Raw genomic sequence first — 27,713 nt, 5'->3', positions numbered from 1 at the left:
AGTTCATTATATACTCTTACTCACTATACTGTGCTGCCATTGTACTGTTTAGGCTCAGGGTCCTGCTTCTAATAGCACCTTCCTGTCTTCTCTGAAGGCCATCACCCTCTGTTTATATTCATGGTTGAGATCCTGTGGCAACATCTTAAGAAGTTGTACCTGATCGTGTCAATCGGAACAGTCCAACTATCTGGTTCCTTGTAGGAGGATAGTCCCCTATGAAAGAGCTATTTTAAAATCTCATACATCAAGCTTGATTTTATTCTGTAGTCAGGGAAGGAGAACTAAGGGACTAATGTTGAGTTCCTTTTAATGTGAATTTCAGATACTGATATTTATGACTAATTGAGAAAATATAGATGTTACCATATTTGAAAGGAACAGAAAGAGGCCCATATTTCTTCCAGTTGTTGTGGCTATGTTAGATAGGAGGTCTGTTTAGCAATTCCTTGTTCTTATCTCAGATGCTATAATCTTTTGGTGTACCCAGTATAGACTAATCCTTAAACCAGTCCCTAAAGATAAATATATTCAAGTTACATACATAGTTGCATACATATGTACATTCACGTACATAAGTGCAGGATTCAAAGGCCCCAGCCATACTGTCCTCTATGAACTAATTTTACAACTTGCCTTGTGTTACTATGGTAACCAAAGTTTGTGCATCTGAATCTGGATATTTTTTCTCATAGAAATTGGGGTAATGTGAAATATTATCTTTGTTTTTCAGTACCTGTAGAAGTTTTGGGTTGATGTACCCATAATATTTTCTTTATTATAAGGTAGTTATAGCAAAGACAACAGCATTGTGAAGAATTAGCATTGGGGTCCTTGCACTTGACTTATACATGCTTCTGGAAGTAGAGACCAAGGAAACTGTCTACATGACTCAGGTAAAAAGTGTTTTGGTCTAAATAAAATGTTAGGTAGATCATCTCAGCTTTGTTGTGGTCACATCCTATAGAATAGGTTTTAGAGTTTGCTAGAGTGATTAGACATTCAAATACAAGACAACAATTTGTTACACAATATAGGCATTGCGCAGCAGACATGATGCCTTCTTGTTCATTATTATAACTCCATTTCCACACACTCAATGGCACCTCTAATGTTTGTAGTTCATAAATATTTGTTGAAGTGAATCAGACTTAACTATGACATTCACTAATATGTGTCAACAAATTTCTTGGCCTAGAGCTTTTATTCTGACCCATTCTGATGATCTGTTATTCTTCTCTTGGTTCGAGGCATCTATTCACATTAGGACAGAATAGTTGAAATCTCTATCTCAAGCTCTATTTCTATCATCTATGTCTCTCTCTATCTATGTCTATATCTATATGTTTATCTAGTTATATATTATCACATATCTATCTCCCCTCCTTTACTCTCTCTCTCTCTCTCTCAGCTGATATATATTCTTGGCTGGTATATATATATATATATATATATATATATATATATATATATATATGAAAAATATTATACAGACTGAGCTAATTATATTTAGAAAAACAAACACATAAGTGACAATTAACGAAAAAAGAGGCAATGAATTTGAAAGAGAACAAGAAGAGAACACTGAGAGACTCTGAGAGAGGAAAGGAAAGGAGTAAATGATATAATTATACTATAATTAAAAAACTAAAAGATATGATTAAAAAAGAAAATTGTTCTACTAGAAGGAGTTTATTCATTTAGTTTATTCTTCTGTATATCTATCTATCTATATATATAGATATATATATATCCTAATTGGGTTAAAACTCTATGAAACGAAAACTACAATGAACAAAGCCAGCATGCTGACATTTGTGACATTCCTAATCTGTAGTCTGGTTTTCGACTTCTTTGGGGACAACACATGGACTTATAAACAAAGATGTTTCAATTTAATCTCCTTTGGAAGTGATCCCAAATTCATATCTGTGAAGATTCTGTTATGGACATTAGGTTTTCCTAGGAGAAGTCTGAGGAGTCAGTCTTGAGGCTCTAGTCTGCCCCTTTGAAAGGCTCACTAGATGAATGAAGCTGAGTATGTTCTTTTTCTTCACAGTTCCACATATTTGAGAGTCTGTCTGTTATAGTTCTCTGCCAGAACTCTGTGCCCCAGAGCTGATTTAAAAAATACTCTTAAAAGATAAAGTTGTTGGAGATGCACCTGAACCTTCTTTCTCATTGGTTTACCACATTTCTTTTTTCTTTGTTCAGAAGAACTCTGCAGTCTAAAAATAGTTGGGACCGGACCCACACATAGTATCCCTTAATATTAATATAGTATAAAAGTTAAACAATATTTTACTCAAAACTCTAAGCCTTTGACCATTGAGCATCTAACAGAACTTTTCTCATTTCTATGATTTTAAAATATGGTAAAATTATAGACATTTTGTGAAGCCATCAAAAATAAACAATGTAATAATCTAGTGGAGTTTTTGCATGTGTAGACCCTACAGTAAACATCCCTGAATTAAAAAGAAAAAGAAAAAGAAAAGGAGAAAAAGAAGATTTCATCAAAGTGACTGGAGGACAGAGAAATGACTCTAAGGGGTGTGGGGGAAATACTTTAAAACAGCTGAACTGAAGAATAGAAGACACACTTTAAAAGGAGGACACTAGTTGCAGTAGTCTTAAGGATACAGGAAATTGTGTTGGTTAGGAAAATAAGAGGGCAGGAGGACATTGTGCATGGCATAGAGAGAAGTGGGGCTCAGAGCCATCCTACCATCATTATTCTGGTTTTGTAACCTTTAATTTTATATATAAGAGCTGGAGTGTGGTGGGGGAGCCATTTTGAAAAAGGAATTATTCTACTGAGCTTTATTCCAGTGACTATCCAATCACTTGGTCCTCAAATAACCTAAAAGGACGTTATTATCTTTTATGCTTGCCATGAAAGGACCAGGCACTATCATCCGCGTAATTAAAGCACAAGCTTTTATCCATTTATTCACCACTTAGGAAATATGTACTGACTGCTTGGGTCAAACACATGAGTAACTGAAGCAAGAGGCATATTGTGAGACTCTAACCCTGCCATGAAAGAGCAGCTACTTCATTTTTAGATCTCCAATATTACTTAGTGAATATTTCATGTTCATTTTAATCTGATTTAAATCTGTTCAAAGATCATCTTGTACAATTTCTGACTCTCTAGATCAAAGCCCCTTTCCTTTAACTCTTCTGCTCAAAAGTCAATTGTAATATTTATATTGGGATTCAACCCTTAAATATGGGGTCATCTCTGAGGATCTTCCTATGTAGGATAGTGATTAGCCAAGTGTGTGAGAGCTCTGAAGCTCCTAAGAGAAATAACAAGGAATAAGCACTGAAGGCCTTTGACAGAAAACACAATCATATACAAGCTGCAGGAAAGATGGTGGAATAATTAGCTGGGTTCCTTATGAATTATCTATTTGGGTATTAGCCTCTTGATAGATATATGTCTTAAAAATATTTCCCTTCAATGAGACCTCTTATTTACTCTGTAGGTAATTTCTTTGGATATGTAGGATTGTTTTATTTTGATACATACATTGGTCATGTTCTCTAAAGGAACAGAATTCATGACATGAATACATATCTTAGAAGGCGATTTGTGACTGGATTCTGCAAAGCTGTCTGAGTAGTCCAACAAGTATTATCTTATACTAGACAGGCTGAGCAACTGGAAATTCTTCAGACCAAAAGATTGCTTATCTCCTCTTTTCTAATTTGGTTCTGAAGTCCCAGAACACTTCTGAGAGCTGGTAGTCTTTGGTCTGCATTGGAAGCACCAAAAAGCTAGCTCTAGCATCAGTTGAGAAATGCCACCGCAATAGGAAAGATGGGCTTACCAGGAAGAATGTGAACAATAAGGCAGATGCAACTTTTAGTGACTCTACATCATTGAATCTTGGCTATCATTAGAAGGTGAATCCTACATTTAAGGTACACTTTAAAGCAATCTAATGAGTTTTATTTTATTTTATTTTTATTTTTTTGAGACAGGTTTAATCTCTGTAGTTCTGGTTGTAGACCAGGCTGGCCTTGAACTCAGAAATCTGCCTGCCTCTGCCTCCCAAGTACTGGGATTAAAGGCATGCGTCACCACTGCCTGGCCCTAATGCATTTTAGTCTATTCCAGATCACCTCAAGTTGATGATGAAGATTACCCATCACAGTATAATTCTGTTGTATATCTTTCTTCTTACTACCTATGCATTTGAAATCAGATTTACACAATAACTGCCTAGGATAACATTATGTAGTCATTATCCCTACCACTACCATTGTTTATTCTAGGGGTTTTAAGTTCCAGGCCTTACTTAAATCTTTCATCTATTTTTTATTTGATTTTGTATGTTCTGTGAGAGAAGGGGCTGGCTTTATTCTTTTCCATATGGATATCTGGTTTTCCCAGCACCACTCATTGAAGAGACTCTCCATTTCCTCTTGTATTTTCTGACCATATCTTTTCAAAATTAACTGGCTAAGCATTCATGGTTTTGTTGGTTTTGTTGTTGTGTGTAAACATGACTTGTGTTTGTGCTTTTGTGTGTGTGAAGGTTAGAAGTCAACATTCAGTGTCTTATTCAACTGTTCTCCATATTATTTTTTTGAGACATAGTCTCTTATAGAGCCAGGATCACATTTATTTGAGTGGCCTGGCTGACCAATGAGCTTCACGGATCTTCCTTGTCTCTGCCTCCCCTGCAAGATTATCTGCACAAATCACTGAACCTTGATCATTTTTTCTTCATGAATGATGTTTAAATTTATATTTTCATTTTTATAACAAGAGCTTTATCACTGTGAAATCTTTCCTGATATGTTTCTTTATTATTTTTCCCTGTATATTTTCTTATCACATTAATCTGGGATACACTAGGGCATATTTTTAAGATAAACCTATTTATTTATATTGAACACATTCTTCTCCATTATTCCTCCCTCCCCCTTTGCCCTTCATCTTCTTGTTACTATGATTTGTTTTCCTAGACCAATGTCATTCATATAGCAGGATTTTATGTATGTTGGCAAGGATGTGGAGAAAGAGAAACACTCCTTCATTGCTGGCGAGATTACAAGCTGGTACAACCACTCTGGAAATCAGTCTGGCAGTTCCTCAGAAATTTGAACATAGTACTACTACCTGAGGACCCAGCTATACCACTCCTCGGCAGATGCTCCAACATGTAATAAGGACACATACTCTATTGTGTTCATAGCAGCCATATTTACAATAGCCAGAAGATGGAAACATCTCAGATGTCCCTCAACAGAGGAATGGATATAGAAATTGTGGTACATTTACACAATGGAATACTACTTAGCTAGTAAAAAGTGACTTCATGAAATTCTCAAGCAAATGGATAGATCTAGAAAAATATAATCCTGAGTGAGGTAACTCAGTCACAAAAGTACACACATGGTATGTACTCACTGCTAAGTAGATATCAGGCAAAGAACATGGAGTGCCCACGATACAACTCACAGACCATATGAAGCTCAAGAAGAAGGAAGATTGAAGAGTGAGTGCTTCAGTCCTGCTTAGAAGGGGGAACAAAAATAATAAAAAGAAGTACAGGGTGGGAGGGATTTGGGAGGAAGAGAAGAGGGGAACGGTAAAAGAGGGGAAGAATCATGTATGAGAGGAGATGGAAGAGATGTACAAAGGTTCAGGAAATTGAACAGAGGTGTGTAGCAATGTGGGATGAGGAAGTGAGGGTAGCAACTAGAAAGTCACAGATGCCAGGAAAGCAAGAGTGTCCCAGGACCCCACATGGATGACATTAGCTGGAATACCCAGGGGATAAAGAACTTGTACAGACCATATTCAGAGGTTAGGCATTGCTCCCCAGTTGAGGGATGGAACGACCCATCCATCTCTAAAACTTTAGCTCAGAATTGCTCCTGTCTAAAGGAAATACAGGAACAAAGAGTGGAGCAGAGACTGAAGGAAAGGCCGTCCAGAGACCTGGGGATCCATCCTATATGCAGACACCAAACTCAAACACTTGCAGATGCAAAATTGTGTTTGCTGACAGGAGCCTGATACAGCTGTCTCCTGAGAGGTTTTGCCAGATCCTGACCAATACAGATGAGGATGCTCACAGCCAACCATAGGACTTGGCACAGGGACTCCAATGCAGGAGTTAGGGGAAGGATTGAAGGAGCTGAAGGGCCTTAGCTGGCATCAATGGGAGGAGAGGTCCTTGGTCCTGTGAAAGCCTAATGCCACAGCGTAGAGGAATTCAGGGCAGTAAGGCAGGACTGGGTGGGTGGGTGGGTCGGGGAGAGAACCCTCATAGAAGCAGAATAAAGGGGGAGGGGATAGGGGGGTTGCAGATGGGAACCATGAGAAGGTATAACACTCGAAATGTAAATAAATAAAATATCCAATTAAAAAATCTAGGAACAACATCTGAGAGATAGCGATAACATTTGTTCTGAAATTGGATTAATTTACTTAATATGACTATCTATATTTGCATAAATTTTGTTTTTACAAAAAGCTCCATTATTTTATGTCTGAAACAATTCTTTTGTGTATTCATATTATATTTTTCCTTTTCCATCCCTGCACTGGTAAACACATAAGTTGGTTCTATAGCTGTTGTGAATAGTGATGAAATATCTGTATGAGATTTTCACTTTTGGAGTCCTTTGCATAAAAATATAGAAGAGGTATATATAACTATGTTATAGGTTTTTGAAGAGCTTCCATAATAATTTCCACACTGGATACACTAATTTACATTCCCACAAACAGTTTATATAGCTACCTTTCTGTCCATATTATTATTTGCATTTATTATTTGAATTCTTAGTAGCTAGCATTTTAACCAAAGGGAAATGAAATTAATGTCATTTTAATTTGCATTTCTCCAATGGCAAGTGAGGTTGAATATGTTCTAATGTGTATAATGACCAGTTGTGTTTTATCTTTTTTTCAATAAAATTTTTTTCTTTACATCTTGATCCTCTCCTCTCCTTCTAGTCTCACCCTTACAAATGCCTCCCTACATTGCTTCCTCTTTTCCTAAGAGAAGAAGGAGCCCACCTGATGGGTACCACCTGATGCTGGAACATCTGACCCCATCAGGACTAGGCTCATCCTCCCACACTGGGGCCCAACCCAGCAGTCCAGATAAGGGAAAGGGATCAAATGACAGGGAACATAGACTGAGACAACCCCTACTCCATATGTTTGGAGACCCACATAAAACTGAGCTGCACATTTGCAATAATAATTAGGGGATAGAGGTCCAGGATTTGCATGCTTGCTGCTTGGTTGTCTAGTCTCTTTGAGCCCCCATGGGCCAAGCTCAGTTGACTCTGAGCTGAATATACTATCTTTTTTCTATTGTACGTTTTTGGCTTCTTTTTCAAAAATCAAATGTCCATAGGTATATGGGTTTATTTGTGGGTATTTGAGTCAATTCCATTGATCAACATGTCTGTTTTTGTACTAATATCACACAGGTTTTTTTTGTTTTGTTTTGTTGTTTGTTTGTTTTGTTTTTGTTTTTGTTTTTTGTTTTTTTTTTGTAATCAATATTGCTCTGTGTTACAGCTTGAGGTTAGGGATGGTAATTCCTCCCTAGGTTCTTTTATTGTTCATGATTGTTTTGGCTATCTTAGGCTTTTTGTTTTCCAAATAAATTTGAAAATTTCTCTTTCAAGGTGCCTCATACAACAAGGTCTTGGAGTATGTACTCTTGCCCCAAACTTTAATGTTTTGCAAGAGTGACACTTTTCAGTTGTATACCTTGTTCTATTTCTCAGTCCTAGAAGAGTTGTTTTTTGGACAATTTTGAGCAATTCTACAGTTCCTTCTGCCCTTTGTAGAGATTTCTTGATCTCTAACCTGTCACAGCTGGAAATTTCTCTCTCAGCTCAAAATACTTCTGCTTATTGCTTCTTAGTGTTTTTTAATTTTTTATTTTTTTGTTTCTCTTTCTTCTAATTTATTTTTTTTTACAAAAATCAAGAGTTGGGTAACCATTTGTAATCTAATGTTAAAGACATTTTTTCTGTGCAGTAAGTGAATTAAACTTATTTACATTTATTAACTTTCATATAAACTGTGTGTCACCTTCTCCCTGTGATAATGTGTTGTGTTCTGTTATCTGGTCTATAATATTGATAAATGGATGTTCAGCTGGCCTATTAGCTATATATGTTGATTACTTGAGATGTCATGTAAAAATGCTTATATATTTGTGTTAGAGATTACTTTCATAATTAAATCTTTATATAATAAAATAAGTTATATATTTTTGATAGTATGAAATTTTTTTCATTAGCAAGAATCTGTGTATGTATATGTTTGTGTGTTTATTCCTATGTGTTAGAGCTTAATTTTATCAGTAGTATTTTCTTAGTTTTTACATTTGTAAACTGTGATAGGTAAAATATGCTTATGAGCACTGAATTTTAATGATATTTCTGATTAAATGCTCTGTAACTATATAAATAAGGTATATTTTGAACATTTTACAAGTTTACTTCTGTTTTTCTAATTATTTATATTTTCATTTTTTTACCACATATATCCTCACATTTATTTTAGTCTTTTAAAAACATATTATATTGCATTTATTTGTTTTTTAATTTAATTTTTTTACATATTCACTTTACAACCCATTAATTGCCTCTTCCCTTTCACCCCTCCTTCAATCCTTCCTCCATCCCCCTTCCTGTTCTCCTCTGAACAGATAAGATCCCCCTGGATATACCCTTGGTACTCCAAGTCTCTGCAAGGCTAGGTACTTCCTCTCCTACTGAGGCCAGTCAAGGAAGCCCTACTAGAAGAACATATGCCACTTACAGGTAACAGTTTTGGAATAGCCCCTATTCTAGTTGTTTGGGACCCACATAAAGACCAAGCTGCACATGTATGCAGAGGGGCCTAGGTCTTTGGTTGATGCTTCAGACTCTTAGAGCCCCAAGGGTCCAGGTTAGTTGACACTGTTTGTCTTCCTGTGGAGTTCCTACCACCTTTGGGGCATGCAATCCTTCCTCCCATTCTTCCTTAAGAAGTCTGAAAGCTACATCTTCTGTTTGGCTGTGGGTATCTGTATTTGTCTGAGCCAACTGCTGTGTAGTGCCTCTCAGAACGCAACATGATCCTGTCTTAAAGCATAGCAGAGTATCATCAATAGTGTTAGGAATTGGTGCTTGCCCACGGTATGGGTCTAAAGTTGGGCCAGTTATTGTTTGGCCTTTCCCACAGTCTCTGTTCCATCACCTATCACTGCATTTCAGGTAGATGCCATAAATTTGGTGTTGAAGTTTTTGTGGATGGGTTGCTTTTACTATCTCTCCACTGGGGTTCCTGCCTGGGCAGAGGAGGTGGCACTTCAGATTACAAATCTCCAATGTTTTGAGTCATACTTAAGATCACCCCCATTGATTCTTGAGTGCCTCCCTTTTCCCAGGTCTCTGTCTTATCCTAGAGATGCCTCCTACCTGCTCACCCCTGTAAGTTGCAGATTTGCATTCATTTTTCATGACCATCTAACTATCTCTCGTCTTTTCCCACACCTGATCCTGATCTCCCATTCCCCTTCCCATCACATTCCCTCCAAGTTCCCTCCCTCTACATGCCTCATGGCTATTTTATGCCCCTTTCTAAGTGAGATTTAAGCGTCCTTGCTTGAGCCTTCCTTCTTGTTTAGCTTTTTGAGTCTGTGGAGTATAGTTAAGTACCTCTATTTTATAGCTAATGTCCACTTATAAATGAGTACATATCATGCATGTCTTGTGGGACTCAATTATCTCACTTAGAATGATAGTCTCAAGTTCCATTCATTTGCTTGCAAAATGCATGATGTCTTGATTTTTAATAGCAGAATATTCCATTGTGTAGATGTATCACATATTCTTTATCCTTTCTTCAGTTGTGGGCCATTTAGGTTGTTTCCAGTTTCTGGCTATTACAAATAAAGTTGCTATGAAAATAATTGAGCTTAGTCTTGGTGGAATGTTGGAGCATCTTTTGCATATATACAAAGAGTGCTATAGCTGAGTCTGAAGGTAGAAATATTTCCAATTTTCTCAAGAAATGTCAGTTAATTTCCAAAGTGGTTGTGTAAGTTTGTACTCCCACCAGCAATGAAGAAGTGTTCCCCTTGCTCCAAATCCTTGCCAGCATGTGATATCTTGAGTTTTTTGATCTTAGCCATTCTGATGTGTGTAAGATGAAACAGTTGTTTTGATTTGCATTTTCCTGATGACTAAGGGCTTTGAACATTTCTTTAAGAGATTCTCTGCCATTGGAGATTCCTGTGTTTAGAAATCTCTGTTTAGCACTGCACCCCATTTTTAAATTGGGTTATTAGGGTTGTTGATGTTTATCTTCTTAAGTTCTTTGTAAATTTTAGATATTAGCCCTCTGTCAGACCTAGGGTTGATCTTTTCCCAATTTGTAGGCTGCCAATTTGTCCTACTCATGGTTTCCTTTGCCTTACACAAGCTTTACAGTTTCATGAGGTCCCATTTATCAATTGTTGATCTTAGAGGTTGAGCCATTTGTGTTCTGTTCAGGAAATTATCTCCTGGAACTTTGTGTTCAAGGGTATTTCCCATTTTCTCTTCTATGAGATTTAGTGTATATGGCTTTAAGTTGTGGTTCTTGATAATTTGGACTTGAGTTTTGTGCAGAGTGGTAAATATGCATCTATTTTGATTCTTCTACATGTAGACATCCAGTTAGACCAGCACCATTTGTTGAAGATGCTTTCATTTTTTCCATTGTGTGGTTTTAGATTTTTTATCAAAATGTAAATGTCCATAGATCTGTACATTTGTTTGGGGTCTTTGATTTGATTTCATTGATTAATATGTCTGTTTCTGTATCAATACCTTGCAGTTTTATATCACTATTGCTCTGTAGTACAGGTTGACATCGCAGATGTACAGGTTGAGGTCAGGGATGCCTATTACTCACAAAGTTTTCTTATTGTTCAGAAATGTTTTGACTATCCTACATTTTTGTTTTCCATATGAAGTTGAGAATTGCTCTTTTAAGGTGTATAAAAATTGTGTTGGAAAATTGAAGGATACTGTATTGGATCTGTTGACTGCTTTTGGCAAGATAACCATTTTCACTATGTTAATCCTACCTATCTATTAGCCTGGGAGATCCTTCTATCTTCTGATATCTTCTTTAACTTCTTTCTTCAGGGATTTGAAGATTTTTGTCAGACAGATCTTCCACTTGCTTGGTTAGAGTTACACCAAGATATTTTACATTATCCGTGGCTATGATAATCGGTGCTGTTTCTCTGTTTTCTTTCTTGTCCTGCTTAACAGTTATACAAAGGGGGGCTACTGATTCATTTGAGTTAAGTTTTTATCTGGTCATTTTGCTTAAGGTATTTATCAGCTGTAAGAGTTCGCTGGTAGAATTTTTAGGGTCTTTTACGTATACTATCATACCTACCACAAATAGCCATACTATACTTTGACTTCTTCCTTTCAAAGTTGTACTGTCCTTGATCTCATTTAGTTGTCTTACTGCTCTGGGTAGAACTTCAAGTACTATATTGAAGAGAGAGAGAAGGCAGCATTGTCTTGTCCCTGATTTTAGTGGAACTGCATTAAGTGTCTCTCCATTTAGCTTGATATTGACTATTAGTTTGCTGTATATTACTTTGATGAAAACATAATCAAAGTTTAGGTATATTTACCCTGTATATCTGATTGCTCGAATACCCTTAACATGATGGGGTGTTATATTTTATCAAAGATTTTTTTCATCATCTAATGAGATGATCATGAGATTGTTTTTTCTTTCAGTTTGTTTATATGGTGGATTATGTTGATGGATTTTTGTGTATTCAATCATCCCTATATCCCTGGGATGAAGCCTACTTGATCTTGATGGATAATGTCTTTGATGTGTTCCTGAATTCTTTTTTTGAGTATTTTATTGAGTATTTTTGTATCAATCTTCATGAGAGAAATTGGTCTGATGTTCTCCTTCTTTGTTGAGTCTGTGTGACTTAGGTATCATGGTGATTGTGGCCTCATAGAATGAGTTTAGCAGTGTTCCCTCTGTTTCTACTTTGTTGACTAGTTTGAGAGGTATTGGAATTAGCTCTTCTTTGAAAGTCTGGTTGAATTCTGCACAAAAGCCATCTGGTCCTGGATTTTTTTTTTGGTAGTGGGGAGGCTTTTAATTGAGGTTCCTACCTTCTTTTTGGGTTACAGGGCTATTTAAAACGTTTATCTGATCTTGATTTAACTTTGGTAAGTGGTATGTCTCTAGGAAACTAACCATTTCATTAAGCTTTTTCATTTTGGGGGAGTATAGGCTTTTGAAGTAAGAACTAATGATTCTTTGAATTTCCTCCATGTCAGTGCTTATGTCTCCCTTTTCAATACTGATTTGTTTATTTGGATACTATCTCTCTGTCTCTTGGTTAGTTTGATCTATCTTGTTGATTTTCGGGGGGGGTATTGTCATTCTTTGGTTGTTTTGTTTGTCACTTACTGATTTCAACCATGATTTTTACTACTTCCTGAGTTCTATTCCTCTTTGGTGTGCTTACTTATTTCCCTAGAGCTTTCAGGTGTACTTTAAATTACTGGTATGATACCACCCCCCCCCCCCCCCAGAACTCATGTTTCTAGCTGCATATGTATCAAATGATGGCCTAGTCGGCCATCATTGGAAAGAGAGCCCCATCAGTCTGGCAAACTTTATATGTCTCAGTACAGGGGAACGAATGCCAGGGCCAAGAAGTGGGAGTGGGTGGATATGGAGGTGGGGGGGTATGGGGGACTTTTGGGATAGCATTGGAAAAGTAAATGAAGAAAATACCTAATTAAAAAAATTACTGTTATGAGATCTTCCTAATTTCTTAATGGAGGAACTTAGTACTATGAACTTTCCTTTTAGCATTGCTTTCATTATGTCTTATAAATTCAAATATATTTTGCCTTAATTTTAATTGAATTCTAGGAATTCTTTAACTTCTTTCCTTATTTCTTCCCCGATCCAGAGATCATTGAGTAGAGAGTTGTTCAATCTCTAGGATTGTGTAGGGTTTGTGGTATATATGTTGTTGTTAAAGTCCATCTTTAATTCATAATGGCATGATAAGATATTTCAATTTTCTTATATCTGTTGAGGCTTTCTTTGGGACAGGCTACATGATTAATTTTGTAGAAGGAACTATGAGGTGTTGGGAAGAATATATATTCTTTTGTGTTTGAGTGAAATATTCTACAAATGTCTGTTAGGTCCTTTTGATTCATAATGTCTTTTAGTTTCATTACTTCTCTGTTTAGTTTTTGTCTGGATAACCTGTTAGTTGGTGAGAGTGGGGCGTTGAAGTCTTACACTATGAATATGTGGAGTCGATGTCAAATTTAAGCTTTAGCAATGTTTCTTTTACAAATGAGGATTCCTTTGTGTTTGGAGCGGAGATGTTCAGAATCACGGTATTGTCCTGGTAGATTTTTCTTTTGATGAGTATGAAATGTGCTCTCCTGTATGTTCTGAGTAACTTTTGTTGATAGTCTTTTATTAGATATTAGAATGGCTACTCCACCCACACTCCCAAAATCTATTCTATTTCCACTTTGTGGAGAGATCCATGCATTTTCAGTAGACCTCTCCTTTTTATTTTACTTTTCTGGATCTGTAGATTATAGTGTGATTATCTTTTACTTAGCAGCTAGTACAAACTTACAAGTGAGTTCATATCATATTTGTCTTTCTAAGTTTGGGTGGCCTCACTCAGCATTTTTTTTCTAGCTTCTTATACTTGCCTGCAAATTTCATGATTTTTCTTTTTTCTTACAGTTGAGTAGTAGTCCATTGTGTAAATGTACCACATATTTGTTTTATCCATTCATCAGTTGAGGGACATTTTGGTTGTCTTCATATTCTGGACATTATCAATAAAGCTACTATTAAAAATATTAAAAGGATACTATTAAAAGTATCCTTGTACTAGGATGAGACAACTTTTGGGTAATATGCACTGGTGTAGTATAGCCCTTTAAATAGGTTTGGTCCCTATAGATGCCCTTGATGGATAGGTGTGAACTTGTTGGAAGAAGTGTGTGACTGTGGGGGTTGGCTTAAAGTCCTATAGTCATGCTCTATCCAGTTATGATGAGATAGTCTTTCTTGCTTGCAGTCAGATCAAGATGCAGAACTCTCAGCTCCTTTTTCAGTACCATTTCTGCCTGGATGCATCCATTCTTCCTGACATGATGATAATGGACTGACCCTTTGAAACGATAAGTCAGTCCCAATTAAATGCTGTCCTTTATAAAAGTTGTCTTGGTGATAGTATCTCTTCATATGAATGAAGCTCCAAGACAAGTGATACAATTGGATCTTGAAGTTAGTCCATTCCCAATTTTCTGAGGAAACATCTGATTTCTGAGGAGCCATGTTGATTTCAATAGTGGCTCTCTGAGTTTTCATTCCCATTAGGAATGGTGAGGATGTTACTTGTGTTATTGGTTTTAGACTTTCTGACAGTTATAAGATGAAATTTCAAAGTAGTTTTGATTTGCATTGTCCTGATTTCTAAGAATGTTGAATACTTATTTAAATGTTTTTTGGCTACTTCAGATTCCTCTATAAAAATTCTCTGTTTTTTGTCTGTATCCTGTTTTTAAATTGGATTCTTTGATTGGTTAATGCCAAGTTTCTTGAGATCTTTATATATTCTGAATAATAGTCCTCTATCAGATATGGAAGTGGTGATAATATTTTTCTTTCTATAGACTACTGCTTTGTACTATTGACAGTGCCCTTTCCTTTATAGAAGATTTTTAGTTTTATGAGGTACCATTTATTAATGGTGATCTTCTTCCCTCCACTACTGGTGTTTTGTTCAGGTAGTTGTCTCCAGTTCCAATGTGATCAAGACTATTCTCTACTTTTCTTCTAACTGGTTCAGTGTGTCTGGTTTTATGTTCCAAGTTCTTTGATACATTTGAACTTGAGTTTTGCTCAAAGTGATAAGTAAGGATATACTTGCATTATTTTATATGCAGGCATCCAGTTGAACCAGCATGACTTGTTGAAGATGATTTATTTTTTCTTGTGTGTATTTCTGGTTCTTTATCAAAAACCAGTTATCTATCAGTGTGTTTATTTACATATGAATCTTCAATTCAATTCCATTGAGGAACACATCTGCTTTTATACCAATACCACAAGGTTTTTATTACTATTGCTTTGTAATATAGCTTGAAACTAGGGTGTACTGTCTGATTTTATGTATCAACTTGACACAAGCTAGAGTTATCAAAGAGAAAGAGGAATCCCTTGAGAAAACTCCTCCATGAAATCCAGCTGTAAAGCATTTTTTTTTCAATTAGTGATAAAGATTTGGAGGGCCCATTGTGGGTGGTGATTTCCCTGGGCTGGTAGTCCTGGGTTTTATAAGAAAGCAAGCTGAGCAATCCAAGGGAAGCAAGGCAGTAAGTAACATCCTTCAACGGCCTTTACATCAGCTCCTGCTTCCTGACCTGCTTGAGTTCCTGTCCTGACTTTCTTTGGTGATGAACAGCAATGTGGAAATATAAGCTGAGTAAATCCTTTCCTCCCCAACTTGCTTCTTGGTCATAATGTTTTGTGCAGGAATAGAAACCCTGACTAAGACAGTGATATCCCTTTTATTGTGCAAGATTTTGTTAGCAATCCTGGGTTACTTGGTTTTTAAATATGAAATTGAGTATTTTCCTTTCAAGGTCTGTAAGGATCATGTTGGGATTCTGATGGGAATTGAGATGAATCTGTAGGTTGCATTTTTGTAGGATAGACATTTTTACTATATAAATTTTTGTGATCAATGAGTATAGGGATCTTTCAATCTTCTGATATGTTCCTTAATTTCTTTCTTCAAAGACTTGAAGTTTTTGTCATACAAGTCTTTCACTTGCTTGATTAACCCCAACATATTTGATAATATCTGTGACTATTTTCAAGGTATTGTTTTTATGATTTCTTTCTTATCCCATTTGTCATTTTTATATAGGAAGGTTGTAAATTTCACTATTATTTCCTCAACTGTAGGGAAAAGATGAGTGCTCTGAACACAACATTTCTTTCCCTGTTCTAATCATCCCTAGTCCTAGGCCTGAAAACTTCTAGCCTCTGTACAATCTAATATTCCAAATTGACTGAATCAACTTGGCTTCCCTCAGCTTCTGACTATATCGCTCTGCTTGGCCTCCTATGTACTTTGGCAATATGTTCTAATCTTCTAGTTTTTCCTCATTCTCTGGCTTATTCTGTCTTCACCTGTGCTTAGCTTATTCTCTCTGCAACCTGTCTCTGTAAAACTTTCCAACTAAAACTGCCAAACACACTCCATATACTTTCTCTGGATGCTCCTCAATAGCTTCTCATTCTTTTCTGTGCAGTTCTTATGTGATTGGGTATATCTTGTCTCTGACAAATTCTATTTTGTCCTTCACTTATTTGTCACTTTGTCTAACTCTCACTTAGAAAGCACTTTTAAAAATGGCTGCTTCCTTCTACAAACTAACCTTATTTTCATTGTTAGGGATTAAAGGTATATGCTAAGTGTGTGGCTGTATTCCAGCCAGATTATACTATAATCCAGGGGGTGTTTGTATATAGGCCTGGAAGGTCTTACAGGGCAGCCATGTTGCTAGATTAAACTTTTTCTATAGAGGGCTACTATGTTTTGTTTTGTTGTTTTGTGTTGTTTTGTGTTGTGTTGTATTGTTTTGTTTTGTTGCTGTTGTTTTGTTTTGCTTTGAGTTGGTCTTGGATCCAGCCATATTGATGAAGATATTTATCAGCTGTAGGAGATTCCTGATAGAATAGTTTGAGGTTGCTTATGTATACTGTCAAATCAACTGCAAATAAATAGTGATTTTCTTCTTCCTTTCCAATTTGTATTCTCTCTAGTTTTCTGATTGCTCTAACTAGAACTTTAAGTACTATATTGAATAAATATGGAGAGAGTAGACAGCCTTGTCATGTTCCTAATTTTAGTAGAATTGTCTTGACTTTCTCCATTTAATTTGATGCTGGCTATAGGCCTGCAGTAAATTGCCTTTATTATATTTAGGTATGCCTCTTATATCCCTGTTCTCTCTAAGACTTTTATCATGTAGGTGGGGTGGATTTTCTCACAGCCTTTTTTGAAGTCTAATGAGATAATCATAGTTTGTTGTTGTTTTGTTTTGTTTTGAATTTTCTTTCAGATTGTTTATATGGTGGGTTACAGTGACAGATTTTTGTATGTTGAACCATCCCTACACCTGAATGATAAAGCCTATTTGATCATGGTAGATGATCTTTTTGATGTGTTCTTGAATATAGTTTGTAAGTATTTTGTTGAATATTTTTGCATCTGTGTTTATAAGAAAATTGTGTGTAATTTTCTTTCTTTGTTGCATCTTTGTATGGATTGGACATAACTGTAATGTGACCTTATAAAATGAATTGGGCAATGTTTCTTCTGTTTCTATTTTGTAGAAAACCTTAAGAAGTATTGGCATTAACTATTCATTGAAAGTCTTATAGAATTCTGTGCTAAAATTGTCTGTTCCTAGGCATTTTTAATTGGTAGAATTTTAATGACTTCTTCTATTTCACTAGGGGCTATAAGTCAATTAAAATTGCTTATCTGATTCTGACTTATCTCATGAATATGGTACCTATATAAAAATTGTTTATTTCTTTTAGATTTTTAAAATTTTCTTGAGTACGGGCTTTTAAAGTATGACCTAATGATTCTTTAGATTTTCTTGGTGTCCATTTTTGTGTGTCATATTTCCTTTATGATTTTTAAATTTTGGATATTTTACCTCTGGCTTTTAGTTAGTTTGTATAAGGTTTTGACTATCTTGTTGATTTCCTCAAAGAACCTACTCTTTGTTTTATTGATTGTTTGTATTGTTCTCTTTGCTTTTATTCTATTGATTTTGAGTCTCAGTTTGATTACTTCCTGCCATGTATTCCTCATTGGTATGCTTGCATCTTTTTTCTTCTAGAGCTTTAAGGAGTATTGTTATATTGTTAATATGAGGTCTGTCCTGTTTATCTAGCTGTCTGTCTGTCTGTCTATCTATCTATCTATCTATCTATCTATCTATCTATCTATCTATGTTCCGACCTACCTACTTATTTTAAAATATATGCACTTAGTGCTATAAACATTACTCTTAGCACCAGTTTCTTTATGTTCTATAAGTTTGGGTATGCCTTCAATAATTTTCATGGAATTATAGGAAGTTTTAATTTTTTTCTTTATTTTGGTCTTGACCCAGTATTCATCTAGTATAAATGAGTTCCATTTCCATGAGTTTGTAGGCTGTCTGTTGTTTCTTTTGTTGCTGAAGTCCAGTTTTAATCTGTGGTGGTCTAATAGGACCCAGGGGTTTATTTCAATTTTCTTATATCTGTTGAGATTTTTTTTGTAATTGAGGATGTGGTCAATTTTGGAGAAAGTTTCATTAAGTGCTAGGAAGAATGTACATTCTTTTGTGTTTGGGTGAAATGTTCTGTAGATATTTATTAGGTCTATTTAAATTATAACATCTGGTATCTCCAGTATTTTTCTTTTTAATTTTTGCCTGGATGACTTGTCTGTTGGTTGGAGTAGGGAATTGAAGTCTCCCACTATTAATATGTGAGTCTGAGAGTATGATTTAGATTTTAGCAATCTTTCTTTCACAAAGTTGGTACACTTGCATTCAGGGCATACATGTTAAGAATTGACATGTCATCTTGGTGGATTTTTGCTTTGATAACAGTGAAGGATCTATCCCTGTCTCTTATAATTAATTGTGGTTGGAAGTCTATTTTGTTAGGCATTAGAATGGCTACACTGACATGTTCTTAAGCTGGAACTAAGCATCTGGGTTTGTGATAATTATATGTTTAGGTGCCAATTTCTGGGTTTGTCTTTGTTGGATGGGAATTTTTTCCTTGCTTTGTTTTGTATCTCTGTTTTCGGGCTTGTGTGGCCTCTGTTTAAGAGGATAGTTTTGACTTGAGTTGGGGACTGGACTACTAGTGACCACTATAGTTTTAATTACAGGGTATCCTCCTGAGTTAGGGGTAGGAGTTCTGGTGAGATGCTTTGCTTCTCATCCAGCAGGACGTGCTTGCCCTAGTTAGAGGCTGGAGATTCAGTGGTTTAATGGTTTCTGGTCCAGCAGGGAGTGGTGTGTGTGTGTGTATGTGTGTGTGTGTGTGTGTGTGTGTGTGTGTGTGTGTGTGTGTGTATGTGTGTATGTGTGTGTTTGGCATTGGGATATGGCAAGTAGGAGGGGAAGAGTGACTGGATATAAAGTGACTTGGCATCTGGGATCTGGAATGATAAACAGTTTAGGTGATAATTTTTGTATTTGTCTTATCTGGTGGGTGTCTTATTTTTTGGTTTCTGTTTTCAGAGAGTTTTAATGGCTATGCCTTGCTTGTGTTGCTGGACTATTCAGCAGGTATGTTCACAGAGAATGCCTGCTGGAATTAGAGTCAAGATAACTGGGATGAGTTTGGGAAACAAATGTTGGAGGAAAATGTTTTTCTCATCCACTGGATATGGGGTCAGAAAGGGAAGGGCAAGCACAGCAGATTTCTAGCTACCCAGCTGGGAACGAGGGATAGAGTTGTCAGGAGGAGTAGAAGAGATATGGATCTGCCTTTAACCTACTTGTTACCTTGTAAAGAGCTACTCTTAGATTGGTAGGGGGTGACTGCTGGAGTTGAGATCTGGAACAAAGTAGCAAGTGAGGAGATGGATATTAGGAGGGGTATTTTGTGGGGTCCACAGGAGATGTTAATGGAAATGAGTAAGGCTGCAGCTGGTGTTCTGTTGTAATGCTAGGGAAAGGCCTATGGATCTGGTCTGGGGAAACACAGAGAGAAGAGAAGGTTTCCTGACAGCCTACCTAATTTTATGGTAGACATGGCCTATGGTTTAGCAGGATGTGTCTGATGAAGTTGGGGCTGGTATATAGTGATGATTAGGATGAGAGAAGTTAAGAGATGATGGTCTGTGTGATCCACAAGTAATATAAGGAGGGGTGAGGGAAGTCTGCTCTTGATGTTCTATGGCAGTGCTAAGGATGAGAATGGGGGAATGAACTTGGGGGGTGGGGCAGAGAGAAAGGGGGAAAGTGTTACTATGCAACAAACAAACAGCCCTAAATACTCTGCATGTGGTCTTCTCTGCTCAGATATTATCCTGTTGATATGACACAGAGTGATAGGCATTTCATGTTTCTTTACCTCCATCGTTTCTCCGTGTTGGAATGTTGTATTACTGTTGTAGCTGGTATGGCAAGTTTGCATTTCTCTGGCTTTTTTTCCAATGTGTTTTTGGAATGTGACCAAACTGCCATCTAGTAGACATGGTCAATAAGCCTAGTCATACAGACATGATTTATGTGTTTAATAAAGACCAGAATATGTTTTATAGGGTGCAGTGTAGTGTGATGGGAAGGGGTAACTCAGAAGGAACATGCTGAGGCATCCCTCCCACCAAGGTACCATGCGTCCAATGGGTCTAGAATAGAATAGAATTTATTTGAGGGCATAGGAATGGAAGTTGAAAAGGGAGTAGAAGCAGAGAAAGAGAGGGGACAGAGAAGACGAGAGAGAGAGAGAGAGAGCGAGCAGCCAGCTGGAACATGTGAAGAGAGAGGAGGAGTTGGGAGGGGAAAGAGGGAAAAAGTGGTCAGGGAGAGTAAAGGGGGTCAGAGAGTCAGAGTGATTCAGAGAGGCCAAAGAGTCCCCTTTATAGCAAGCCAGGCCAGTTGGGCAGAGTGTAGAAGGAATGCCAACATTCTTCCATTTCGGTTTAATTTTAAAAAGGATATATTAGAAAGAGGTGGTGAAGCAGAAACAGGGTCGTTATGAACTTTATCTGCTTCTTCCTGACTTTGGGGAGAAGTGACTATGGAAAATTTAACAAAATATGGATGGAGATGTTGATCAAGTCTTAGGAGAGTTGGCAATCTTTTGCTGTCCATAGTCTGTGAAACCATCTTTGAGTAGGAAGGCATAGGTCCAGTAGAAGCATCTGTGTCTGTGAAAATAGGCTGGGGCATCTGTGGGTTGCTTCTCTGGAGTTGTCCTGGATGCAGATTTAAGTAAATGCCTGGACTTGGCAAGATGCTGAAACACACACCCACACACTCACACACTCACATACTCACACGTAGACACACACATACATACACACACACACACACACACACACACACACACACACACACACACACAAGAAAATAAAGTTAAGTTTGGGGGAAAAACTTTTTAAGTGTATATTTGAAATCCTTAGGTTAAAGTGAGGAGAGTCCCCAAACCAGGAAACAGGAGAGGAATCTCACTCTCTGGAACTTAAGTAAGTTGGAACTTAAGTTATTGATTGGCAGGTGTACTTAACCAGATGGGGTCTAATTGGTCCATGAGAGGTAAATCTGACTGCATATTCTGGAGCTTAGAAGTTCATAAAAAGGATAGATTTGTTCATGAGATGAACAGTCTTTAAGATAAGCTTAGGAAGAAAAAAGCCTTTCACGAAGCAGAAAATGTAAGAAAGGCTTTTTCCCTCTGTCTAGGAGACTAAATATATATTAATTTATTTATTTTTTTCCATTTTTTATTAGGTATTTAGCTCCTTTACATTTCCAATGCTATACCAAAAGTCCCCCATACCCACCCCCCACTCCCCTACCCACCCACTCCCCCTTTTTGGCCCTGGCGTTCCCCTGTACTGGGGCATATAAAGTTTGCAAGTCCAATGGGCCTCTCTTTGCAGTGATGGCCGACTAGGCCATCTTTTGATACATATGCAGCTAGAGACAAGAGCTCCGGGGTACTGCTTAGTTCATATTGTTGTTCCACCTATAGGGTTGCAGTTCCCTTTAGTTCCTTGGGTGCTTTCTCTAGTTCCTCCATCGGGGGCCCTGTGGTCCATTCAATAGCTGACTGTGAGCATCCACTTCTGTGTTTGCTAGGCCCTGACACAATTAAAGGAAACTCAAAATATTTTGCAACCTTGTGAATATGATGATTGATCATATAGTTTAGCATGAGAAACACCTTCAGTCTATAGTTAACCAAAGGAAACTTAAAATTTAAACTTGTGATTATAAAAGTTGGATTGTATACTGGAATGCTTTATTAGAGTTAGGCTAATTTATAAGAATTCTATTCATTAATGTTAGAACATTGCCATAACAAGGGGAGAAAACAGAAAGCATTTAGTTACTGGAAACAAAGTTTAGATAAGGAAGTAGCAAAAGGTTCCATATGTGAAATGTTATATCTGAACTTTATCATGAAGCATATGAGCAAGGCAATCCTATCTTTCTTTTTTGTTTCCCCACCCATTGCTTTGGTTTATCTTGGAATATCAGTGTCACTGACAGTTGTCATGAGAGTTTTTCAGAGAAAGTAACTATCAGGGAAGAGAAAGGGGAAAAAAAAACATCAACAATATTTGAGGTGGATTTATGAAAGACTGAGCCAGCAAGTTCTTATTGTAACTCGAGGGATTCACAGCTGGATGAGACTGACAATTAGTTTTTCTTCCAGTGTAGTACATAGCATCGTTCAGCACTAGGAATGCTAGCCAGCAGGAATGAAGCCTCCAATTGAGGATCAGGTTGATTTCTCCATTTTCTATAATATAACTGTGTGTGGTGTCTTCTTGTAAAATTCAGGAGGACAACCAATAGCATTGGCAATAGCCTGCAACACTTCAAGGACCTTACAGACCAACAATTCAAGAAAAGGAAACCCATTCCTGGCCTGGTACTGGGGGTCAGGGAGCTTTACTTGGATTATATCTAGTTGGAGTATTGTCCCCATTACAGGGTGTCTTAGTTAGGGTCTTACTGCTATGAACAAACACAATGACCAAAGCAATTCCTATAAGGACAAATTTTAAATTGGGGCTGGCTTTCATGTACAGAGGTTCAGTCTATAATCATCAAGCCAAGCCCATGGCAACATTCAGGCCGGCATGGTAGAGGAGGAGCTGAGAGTTCTACTTCTTCATCTGAAGGCTGCTAACAGAATACTGGCTCCCAAGTAGCTAGGAATAGGGTGTAAAAGCCCAAGCCCACAGGGACATATTTACTCCAACAAGGCCACATAGCCAAATAGTGGCACAACCCTGGGTCAAGCATATTAAAACCATGAAATTCCACTCTCTGGCCCCCATAAGCTTGTTCAAACACATGAATCTGTGGGGGCATATCTAGCCATAGTATATTTTAAAAAGTACATTTAGTCCAACTTCCAATGTCCCCAAACTATAGCAAACTCAACAGTCTCAACAATGTTAAAAGTTCAAAGTTCAAAGTATCTTCTAAGATCCATCCAATCACTTAACTGCAATCCCCAAATCAAGACAGGAAACCAGCTGCGCCAACTCCAAATTCAGCATCTCTGTATCTGATGTCAAAGCAGTTTTCACATCTCCAGCTCCTTTCCATCTTTGTTGACTGCAGCAAACCTCTTTCCTGGGCTGGTTCCACTCCCTGTTAGCATTCCCCAGGAGATATCCCAAGGCTCTGGGATTTCAAAAAGCTTGGAGTCTCCAAGGCAGCTTCAATGTTATGGCTTCTTGTTTGATTGGGAGCCGCACATGATCTTCTGGGTTCCTCCAAAGGGCTGGCATCATTTTTCCAGCTCTGACCTCTGTAGCACTCTAAGCTCAGGTTGATCCACTCCACTACCACTGCTGTCCTTGTTGATCATCCCATGGTACTGACAATGTAATGAGAACTCTAGAAAGAATAAATTATAACCTAGATGTCGTATATTAATTAAAAGGACAGAGGTTATTCTATAGTTCACTACATAAACAGTTTTCCCAGGTTCCTCTGGTCTCCATTGCAACTCAGGCAGATGTAGTCTAGCCATCAGGACCAGAAGGCAAGAAGCTTTTTACAGTTTAGGCCGAGCCCTGACAGTGGGCAAGGCAATGGAGCAGTATTTCTCAGTGGTTATCATATCACAATCAAGGTAGTCTCTTGTTGCTGTGCCTATATCTTCTTGGAAACCTTGGTGACAGGGGTGGGGGTGGGGTCACTGTCAGGACTTGGGCATCTCTGTCATAGTAAGCTTAAACATTTAAAGTTACATTTAGCAATTTCTGACAAGATTGAGAGTTAGTATCTATTAAGTAAATCTGAGTTAAACAACTTGTGCTTATTTTAATTATTTGTAATGATAATAACAAAACCAAGGTTAAACAAATTTCTAATATGTTTAACATATGTCTTTAATCTTTTTAATGCTGTAAATATTTAACATTAAAATTATTATTTATGAAGGCAGGATTGAAATTATATGAAAACTTTATCTTAATTGGAAAGTTTCTTTGGAGACCTTAAATCAGGCTATTTGTAATGTAAGAAGGCAGTGAAGTGGGAACTGCCCATAACAAAGATGGCAAATAATCATGAGACTGCTTTAAACTAAGATGGCACTGAAGCTACAGCCAACCATCTGATCTCCCTTAACTAAGATGGCACTGAAGCAATAGTTCTGTCTACCTGAGAAAAGGTATGTGTTTATTATACCTTAGAATGGAACGACAACAGAAGAGTGGCTGTGTATCAGCAGGGACAAACATGTAAAAAGACAAATAGGCACATTTTGTCTGGTGGACAGGGCATTGTGTGCATGTGAGGAGTCTCCCTGTCACTGCAGGCAGTGCCTGCCACTGTGCATCCAGTGGTGGTGGCATGGTGGAACTGAGTTATGCAGTGTGGCTTAGCTGCTCCTTGTCCCACCACAGCTGGTGTGGACAAGAATGGCAAGAAACCAGAGATAAGATTTCCTAGGAAGTAGAATTTTAAGACTGTGAGCTGTAGCAAGACAATGGTAGTTGTAGAAGCTGGCGGGGGCTTTAGGAGTAGGTACAGACAGTGGCTTGGGTTAGGCAGAGAACAAGAAAGCAAGAGAGAGAGGAAGAAGGCTGGAAAACAGCAAGTAAGCTGGAGTCAAGATGGGGAAAAGCCTGCATATAGAATTCTTTCCATTTTTCAGATCACTTGTTAGAATTGTAAAAATTATTTTCAAAGAGCCGTTAAGTGGCCATTTAGAGATTTTAGTGAGTATTGGAGCCAAATATAGCCTGTGAATTCAGAAGCCTTTATGACTGGGAGTCATCCCAGTAGGGAGTCTGATAGTAGAGAGAAGGCATTTCCTTTTGAGTGAGAGTAGAAGCTATCAATTATCTCTATCAACTTCCTGAGGATAAATTAATAACCAGAAATGGACAGCCAGGCCAGATCACCAGGTCATCATTACTTTAAACTAGAGGCTGAGCTCTGGGCCAGTGCCTGAGTGGTGGGAGAATGGGTTAGCTAGGCCTAGGCTTTTCCAGCATGGAGAAAGAAACCGTTTTGAGGAGTGAGAAAGATCTCATAAGGGGAAGATGTCCTAGAATGAACAGTCAGGACTGTGAATACCTGTGTCCCCAAGGACACCAGAGGGTAACTATGAGCTCAAGAGCCTTCCCTACCTCCCCTGCAGCCAAGGGTCATTTAAGGTGTCTAGGGGGGAGAAGCTTGCCAATTTACCTGAGTTTGGATGGAGTTATAGCAAGCCAATGGCTAGAAAGTACACGTGACAGTGGGAAATATGAACCTGCAAGTTTGTAAATCTGAGTCATGGGAAATGTGAATCTGTGAGTTTCTAAATCTGAGTCATGGCACCAAGTGATTTGTTTTATAAAGCCAAGGATATATTTTATAGGGTATAGTCAGGTATGGTAGGAGGAGTAGGCCCATGCTGAGGCATCTCTCCCACCAAGGTACCAGCCATATGATGGATCTAGTATAGAATATAGTTTATTTGAGGGCATGGGAATGGGATTTAAGAAAGGAATACAGGCAGAGAAAAAGAGGGGACATAGAAGAACACACACACACACACACACACACACACACACACACACACAGAGAGAGAGAGAGAGAGACAGAGAGACAGAGAGACAGAGAGACACAGAGAGAGAGAGAGACAGAGAGAGAGAGAGAGACAGAGAGAGAGAGAGACAGAGAGAGAGAGACAGAGAGAGAGAGACAGAGAGAGAGAACCAGCTGGAACATGTGGAAAGAGAGGGAGAGGGAGGGAGAAAGGTGTCAGAGAGCGTGAAGAGGGTCAGAGAGCCAGAGGAAGTCAGAGAGGCCAAAGAGGCCCTTTTATAGCAAGCCAGGCCTACTGCTAGGCAACTGCTAGGAAGACTTTAGAAGGAATGCCAACAATTAGACCTATACTTCCTTTCTCATCCAGGACCTTGTTGAAGGTATTTGTGTCCTTTATCCATAATGGCAGAGTGGTTGTACCAAGCTTTGCATAGGCATGAGGTTTAGGTAGTGTCTGTAGTAACAATTTGGGGTCTCTAGATCCAAGTGTGTGTCTGGTGGTAGTGAGGACAGTAGCAGCTTCTTCTTCTTCTTCTTCTTCTTCTTCTTCTTCTTCTTCTTCTTCTTCTTCTTCTTCTTCTTCTTCTTCTTCTTCTTTAAATTAGATATACTTTTTTAAATTTACATTTCAAATGCTAACCCCTTTCCTAGTTTCCCTTCTGAAACCCCCCTATCCCTTCCACTCTTCCCCTGCTCACCAACTCACCCACTCCCCATTCCTGGCCCTGAAAGTCCCCTATACTGAGGCATATAGCCTTCACAGGACCAAGGACCTCTCCTCCCATTGATGACCAACTAGGCCATCCTCTGCTACATATGCAGCTAAAGCCATGAGTCCCACCATGTGTGTTCTTTGGTTGGTGGTTTAGTCGCAGGGAGCTCTGGAGGTACTGGTTAGTTCAAATTGTTGTTCCTCCTATGGGACTGAAAACCCCTTCAGCTCCTTGGTTTCTTTCTCTAGCTCCTTCATTGGGGACACTGTCCTCCATCCAATGGATGGCTGTGTGCATCCACTTCTGTATTCCTCAGGCACTGGCAGAGCCTCTCAGGAGACAGCTATATCAGGCTCCTGTCAGCAAGAACTTGTTGGCATCCACAATAGTGTCTGATTTTGGTGGTTGCTTATGGGATGGATCCCCAGGTGGGGCAGTCTCTGGATGACCATTTCTTCAGTCACATGTTCCACTATGTTCATAGCAGCCTTATTTATAATAGCCAGAAGCTGGAAAGAACCCGTATGTCCCTCAAAAGAGGAATGGATACAGAAAATGTGGTACATTTACACAATGGAGTACTATGCAGCCTATTAAAAACAATGAATCCATGAAATTCTTAGACAAATGGATGAATCTGGAGGATATCATCCTGAGTGAGGTAACCCAATCACAAAAGAACACACATGATATGCACTCACTGATAAGTGGATATTAAGCCAGAAACTCGGGATACCCAAGATACAATTCGTAAAGCACATGAAACTCAAGAAGAAGGAAGACCAAAGTGTGGATACTTCGTTTCTTCTTAGAAAGGGGGAAAAATACCCATGGAAGGAGTTACAGGGACAGTAGCTTCTTGATGTTCATACTTTTCAACACTGTTGTTCGGAGACAATGATTGCTATGAGACTATCACTCTCTAGCTCAGAACTGCTTTCCAGACCTGCCTTACAAACTTTGTGAGCTCCAAAGTTCCTACAGGAATCACTATTTGTCGAGGCTGGTCAGAATGGCTCCTGATTATGGTTCTATCTTAATTAGTGGGTATGTTCATTTCTATTTTGTAGGGAAGGAAATGAAACCATTGAGGATAAAAATAAG

The sequence above is a fragment of the Mus musculus genome, chromosome 1 (assembly GCF_000001635.26).
Source record: "Mus musculus strain C57BL/6J chromosome 1, GRCm38.p6 C57BL/6J".
NCBI classification, from domain to species: Eukaryota; Metazoa; Chordata; class Mammalia; order Rodentia; family Muridae; genus Mus; species Mus musculus.
This window is presented reverse-complemented; position numbering follows the sequence as displayed.